Genomic DNA, 6,233 nt, shown 5'->3' on the forward strand with positions numbered 1-6,233 from the left:
GTTTCCCTACCTGCGCCGTGATCTCCGCAGTCTCCAGCGACAATCGGCGGTCCCCACACATCATCTCCTCCAGGTACAGGCCTCCATCTTCTCCCCACGTTCTGCCCGACATCCAGGAGTGGGCAGAACGGGGGTTGCCATGGCAACCCACTGTCCTGCACTGCCATTGGTCAGAACTAATTTCTGACTAATGGCAGGGGATAGGAGATCGCAGCACTGCGACCTCGCTCCTATCCCTCAGGATGACCGGGGCTGTCACTGACAGCTCCGATCATCCCTATTTTCCAGGTGATCGGGTAACCAGAGACCTGATCAGCCCAGACTAGCAGCCCAGAAAATCGCATGTCTGAATTGACATGCGATTTTCTGCGATTGCCGGGATGCCTGCTGAATGATTTCAGCAGGCATCTCGGTCCGGTCCCCAACCGGCTAGCGGCGGGGACCAGAATTCCCACGGGCGTATGCATACGCCCCACGTCCTTAAGGACTCGGGATGCAGGGCGTATGCATACGCCCGGCATCCTGAAGAGGTTAAAAAAAAAAATGTTCTTAATTAAAATTGCTAAATGTATAAATACTTAACATATAGTACCAACAAGGTGAAAAACAACAGCCTCCATTGGTCCCAGGGACCAACACCATAGCAGACATAGGAACTCAAGTTAGGAGCGGACATCCGCCCAACATAAGGTGAAGGCTATAACTGAGACCCACCTGGGGGAAAGCCCAACATAGACAGACAAAATCTAACACACACCACACACACACTCATCCCGGCAAACCCACACCCCCCCATAAAAAAGTGCCGCAACATAGGAGACCTACTGGGACAATCTAGACGGAGGATCAGCTGACGCATCAAGTAAGAGCCAGGGGGTCCAGATCTTACCAAATTTCTTGACACTTGCTGCTCACATACAACGCCTGGTACAGTGGGACATATTTGTTGACCAAACTAAGCCATCGGGACAGTAGAGGATGGAAGGTATCCTTCCAGGGCATCACCACCACTTAATGAGCAAAAAAAGAGAAGGAACCGGATTAATAAACGTCTATGGGAACCAGAAACAACCACATTAATAACTCCCAACAGATACCCCACAGGCGTAAGTAGAAATGGGAAATTCAAGTTGTCAGCTAAAAACGTCATCACATCTCTCCAGAATGGGGCGATAACAGGACAATCCCAAACTCCGTGTAAAAGGTACCTACCTCAGAGGAGCAACGAAAGCAAAGATCAGAAGGGGAAACACCTATATGTTTCAATTTTACAGGGGTGTAATACAGCTGGAGTATGTATCTAGATTATATCAACATATCCCTACCACTAACCACAGTAGAATATGTACCCTCGACCTCCTTCCACTGACAATCAGACAAGTCTGTGATATCAACCACCCACTTATGAAATGCTTCCGAGAAAGGGCTAGGACCCAGCAACTGGGGGAGAGCATAGGACTGGGTTTAGATAGATCCATGGTGCCCAGGAGAAGCTCCACTTCAGAAAATACAGGAGTAAACATCAGGGAGCCAAACTGTGCTGAACTGCGTACCTAAGCTGAAGATACCTATAAAAGGCATTTCCAGGGATGTCCTAACATTCCTGCATGTCCGAAAAGGATAAGAAAACCTGATCCTCTCCAAACAACTCCATAACCTGGCTCTCTGTAGGTGAGGAAGATGAAGATACCAGCGGTTGCGGAAATCTACTCGACACCACGGACCACACTTTAGCTATCATCTGAATAGGAATAAGAAAAGATGAATTAGAGGGATACCTGTAGAGCGAGTTACTAAGAGCTTCATAAGAGCTCAAGCCAAGGCAGTAGCAGAATTCAAAAGATCCAGGTTTATCCACCATGCTGCATAGACCAGTTGGGAGGCAAGAAAATAGTTATATACAGGGTGGGCCATTTATATGGATACACCTTAATAAAATGGGAATGGTTGGTGATATTAACTTCCTGTTTGTGGCACATTAGTATATGTGAGAGGAAACTTTTCAATATGGGTGGTGACCATGGCGGCCATTTTTAAGTCGGCCATTTTGAAGCCAACTTTTGTTGCATTCAAAGGGGGCTATAGAGTGAGTGTAACCCTTAGGATCAGCAATAGATGCTAGGAAATGTCTAAGTGCCAGCCATGATTTAAATAGACATGGTTCCGCAACCTCAGTGAGGAGGTGCGCAGAAAACCAGTCCTTGTCATAAAGAAAAAGTTGGGTCCTATTTTTCCATGCCTTTTTTCAACAATGAAAAGAAAGGGGTGAAGGAAATAATGTGTGGTAGCCCTTGGGGGGTGTATGGTAGTGGTGGTATGGTATAGGTATATAAGGGGTTAATGTTAACCCTAGAAGAGTTTGTGACGCCAGGCTGAGGGCTGGTATGCTGAATCAGTGTTCCGGCCTATCACCGCCCTTCCCAGTAACAATAGGTGCATAAAATAACTGAAGGTCCACAAGGAGAATTGAACTTAAACTGGAACAACTTTTACTGAAGCACTTGCAATGTCCAAGTACAGTAACAGTCTCATATAACAGTCTTGAGGTTGCTTAGTGACTGGCCGAAGTTACGGACCTTGAATAAGACATATAGTCTCTGACTTTTAGGAGGAGATTTGCAGATCCGTCCGGATTTAGGGGAGTTATTAGGTCCGGTGGTACTGCAGAGTGTTTGGGAGATGATACACTCTATGTTTGTAATGGCTCAGCCGTCGCCGCAGAGCTCGGGCCTAACTCACTGCGATAATTGCTGTACAGGTCTTCTCTCATCAAGAGCACAGGAGCAAGAGATGGCCGCCGCTCCCTTATATGGGCAGGGGGCGTGGCGAATCTGATTGGTCCGAACATTTGCCACCCACCATTACATGGTGTGATGGGATTACCTACGTCACAAGATCTATACACATTATAAAACCAAAATGAGGCTAGAGATACCAAAGTGAGGCCTGGAACACATCACATGACCCGAAGGCCCTGCGACACCATGGAAACAAGTAATTAACCATTTATTTACATTTATACTATACTATTTACATTATCTATGCATAAATTACTAATTATACATTAAGATAGAGGCGACTAGGGGTAGACTAACTAATAGGGAACCCTAAGTCCTAGGGACTCTGTCTATGGGGAACCATAAATAAATAAGTACCGTATGAAATGCGGTACTGGGACACCACAAAAGGGATATTTGTCCTAGGTAAAAAAAAATCGCAGCCACTACCTTCAGAGTGGGTATGATGGTCAGGTGAAGAGTCTCTTAATGGGGTCTGGACACCTAACAGTTTAACAATTGTTGGGGCTTATGTAAGAATGCCTCTTCCATGGAGACCCATTGTTTGTTCTCCCAATGGTGGCATCAGATGAGTAGCCTGGTGGTAGGCGGTGATATCGGGAAGCCCAATACCCCTATCTTATTTTTGACTGCAGAGGACAGAGTGGGCAATACAGGCCAATTCATGAGCCAAAAGGATTAACCCAAAACGGAGGTCAATGATTTTTAAAAAGCCTTGAGGAATGTGTACCTATATCGCCTGGAAGAAATACAAGATTCTGGGGAGAATATTTATCTTCACGATAACACACCCATCGGACCATGTAAAGAGCCATTTGAACCTCTTCTCTGTCAACTCTGAGAACTGACTATTGACCTGGTGTCAGATGGGGCAGAATACAAATGGAGTACCAAGCAAAGCATGGTGGGGCCTAAGCCTGTGTTCGCTAACAACTCTCTCATGAAGACCCAGTTGAGACTGTCAAAGGCCTTCTCTGCATTCATAGAAAGTAGATACACGGAAAGGGATTTAGAGAGTGCATAAGACAAGGTTATGGACTCTCACTGCTGTTATTCACAGTCCCTCTCATGGTGCACAGCTATTTCTCATTTTCTCTTTTTCGAAAGATGGGCGGAGAGCTGCACTGTTTCCCAGCAATACACATACAGATCCTTACTTTACTTTTCTTGTCTGGCCAATCCCAATACAACACCTTCTCTTTACTTCTAAGCCATGACATAGTGCTGGTGAAAGTGCACTGGCCTTAACATGTTGGCACTGTGCTTGGGGACTATTTTTAGTACACTACTGTAGATGGCACGTGGAGGGAGAAGGGGTTACTGATGCACTGTTTTTGCAAGGTACGATGTAAGCAAATATGGGAAAAACATTGGCAGCATATCAAGGAAGGGGTTACACTTAACTGCTGCTGTTAAAGGGGTACTCCACTCACCAGCGTTCGGAACATTTAGTTTTGAACGCTGGGTGTGGGCTTCGGGGGTCACCATGCCCTCTTCATGACGTCACGTCCTGCCCCCTCAATGCAAGTCTAGGGGAGGGGGGGGGGTGACAGCCATCACACCCCCTCCCATAGACTTGCATTGAGGGGGCTGGACGTGACTTCACAAGTGGGGGGGGAGAATGTCAACCCCCGAATCCCACACCCAACGTTCGGAACTAAATGTTCCAAACGCTGGTGAGTGGAGTACCCCTTTAAGACAAGAGGAAAGACTTTATTTTCCTTTCAGTGATGGTGAGTTTTTCTAGAGAGCAGAAACAGGCACAAAGATTGCTCATTCTCTCCGGCACATAGCAGTAGCTAAGTCCTGCCCTCACTTAATGTGTTCCATCTTGGTATGTATTTTACTAGAAAATGGCTGAAACTAGCAATAGGTGGCTTGATGCCCTGTTAGTCTAGATTACAGTATTGAAGAAGTATAGTGTGGAAAGTACCTAAACACAAAAACATCCCAAAATTCAAGTAGCAGAACATTTCAGAAGCCAGCGATGTCCCTTTAAAAAGAAATACCACAAAAAAGTAACAAGTTACATCTAATGTGGTGCATTTGTCCAGATGAGAAAGTAGGCTGTATCTATCATTACTGTGGATCTGGCGGTACAGCAGGAGGTGGATCTGACGGTATAGCAGGAGGTGAATCTGACGGTATAGCGGGAGGTAGAAGGGGCAGAACAATAGTATGCAGAGTGAATGGTGGTGCTGTATTCTGCAAGAAATATCAATTTATTAACTGTCGAGAGGTAAAGGGACAGAGCAATGCTCTGCAGTGGAAGATAATCTGTATAATGGTTTAGTACAGATCAGAAAATACAGCACAGAACAATGTTCTTCAGATCTCTAGAGTGGTCAGTGGTGTTATAATCTGCAAGATATGTTTCTATTTATCTGTTGGAAGATGGAGGGGGGTATCTAGAGAGGCCAGTGGTGCAATAATCTGAAGAATTTATCACAATATATTTATCAGGAACTAGAGGGGACCAAGCACTGTTTTCAGATCTCTAGAGAGGTAAGCGCTGTAGTAATTTACAGAACATATTAGACAGAGCAATGTTCCACAGTTGACTAGAGAGGTCAGTGACAATCTGCAGAATATACAGTGATCCCTCAACTTACAATGGCCTCAACATACAATAGTTTCAACATACAATGGTCTTTTCTGGACCATTGTAACTTGAAACCAGACTCAACATACAATGCTACGGAAAGTCCAGATCTGTGAAACATGTCAATCAGAATTGGCATTTTACTGGTAAATCACCTCTGTTACTGAAGTACAAGCACTGACTGGTGTCTGATAGCGCCCCCTACAGTACAGGGAGGAACTACAAGTTCTGTACTACTCCTTACCTGTGCCAGGGTTAGCTGCTCCTTTGGACACCAGGTAAGGGCGGCTCCATTTGGGACACTGTGTGTACTGTATAGGACCCTGAAAAAGCTCCTGTCCTCTACATAAACCATTGTTTCCAAACCAGGGTGCCTCCAGCTGTTGCAAAACTATAACTCCCAGCATGCCCGGACAGCCAACGGCTGTCCGGGCATGCTGGGAGTTGTAGTTTTGCAATAGCTGGAGGCACCCTGGTTGGGAAACACTGACATAGACAGTGATTACAGCTTCCAGCAGCTATTTCTTACTTTTATATATAAGGACTTGCTTTATCTGTATTAGTTATCTACTTATTTTTCTTTCATCCTCACTTTTTCCTATTTTTGGATGACATTTTGGTGGCTTCAGAACCAATTACCAGATTTCCATAGAGTAATGGTTTCAACATACAATGGTTTCAACATACAATGGTCATCCTGGAACCAATTAATATTGTAACTTGAGGGACCACTGTATTACTGTCAGGAGGTAGAGTGAACACCGCAGATCTATAGTAATCTCAGTGTTGTGAACACCCTGGGGTGCTTAGGCCGGGTTCACACTACGGTTTGG

This window comes from Hyla sarda, chromosome 6 (assembly GCF_029499605.1).
Source record: "Hyla sarda isolate aHylSar1 chromosome 6, aHylSar1.hap1, whole genome shotgun sequence".
NCBI lineage: Eukaryota > Metazoa > Chordata > Amphibia > Anura > Hylidae > Hyla > Hyla sarda.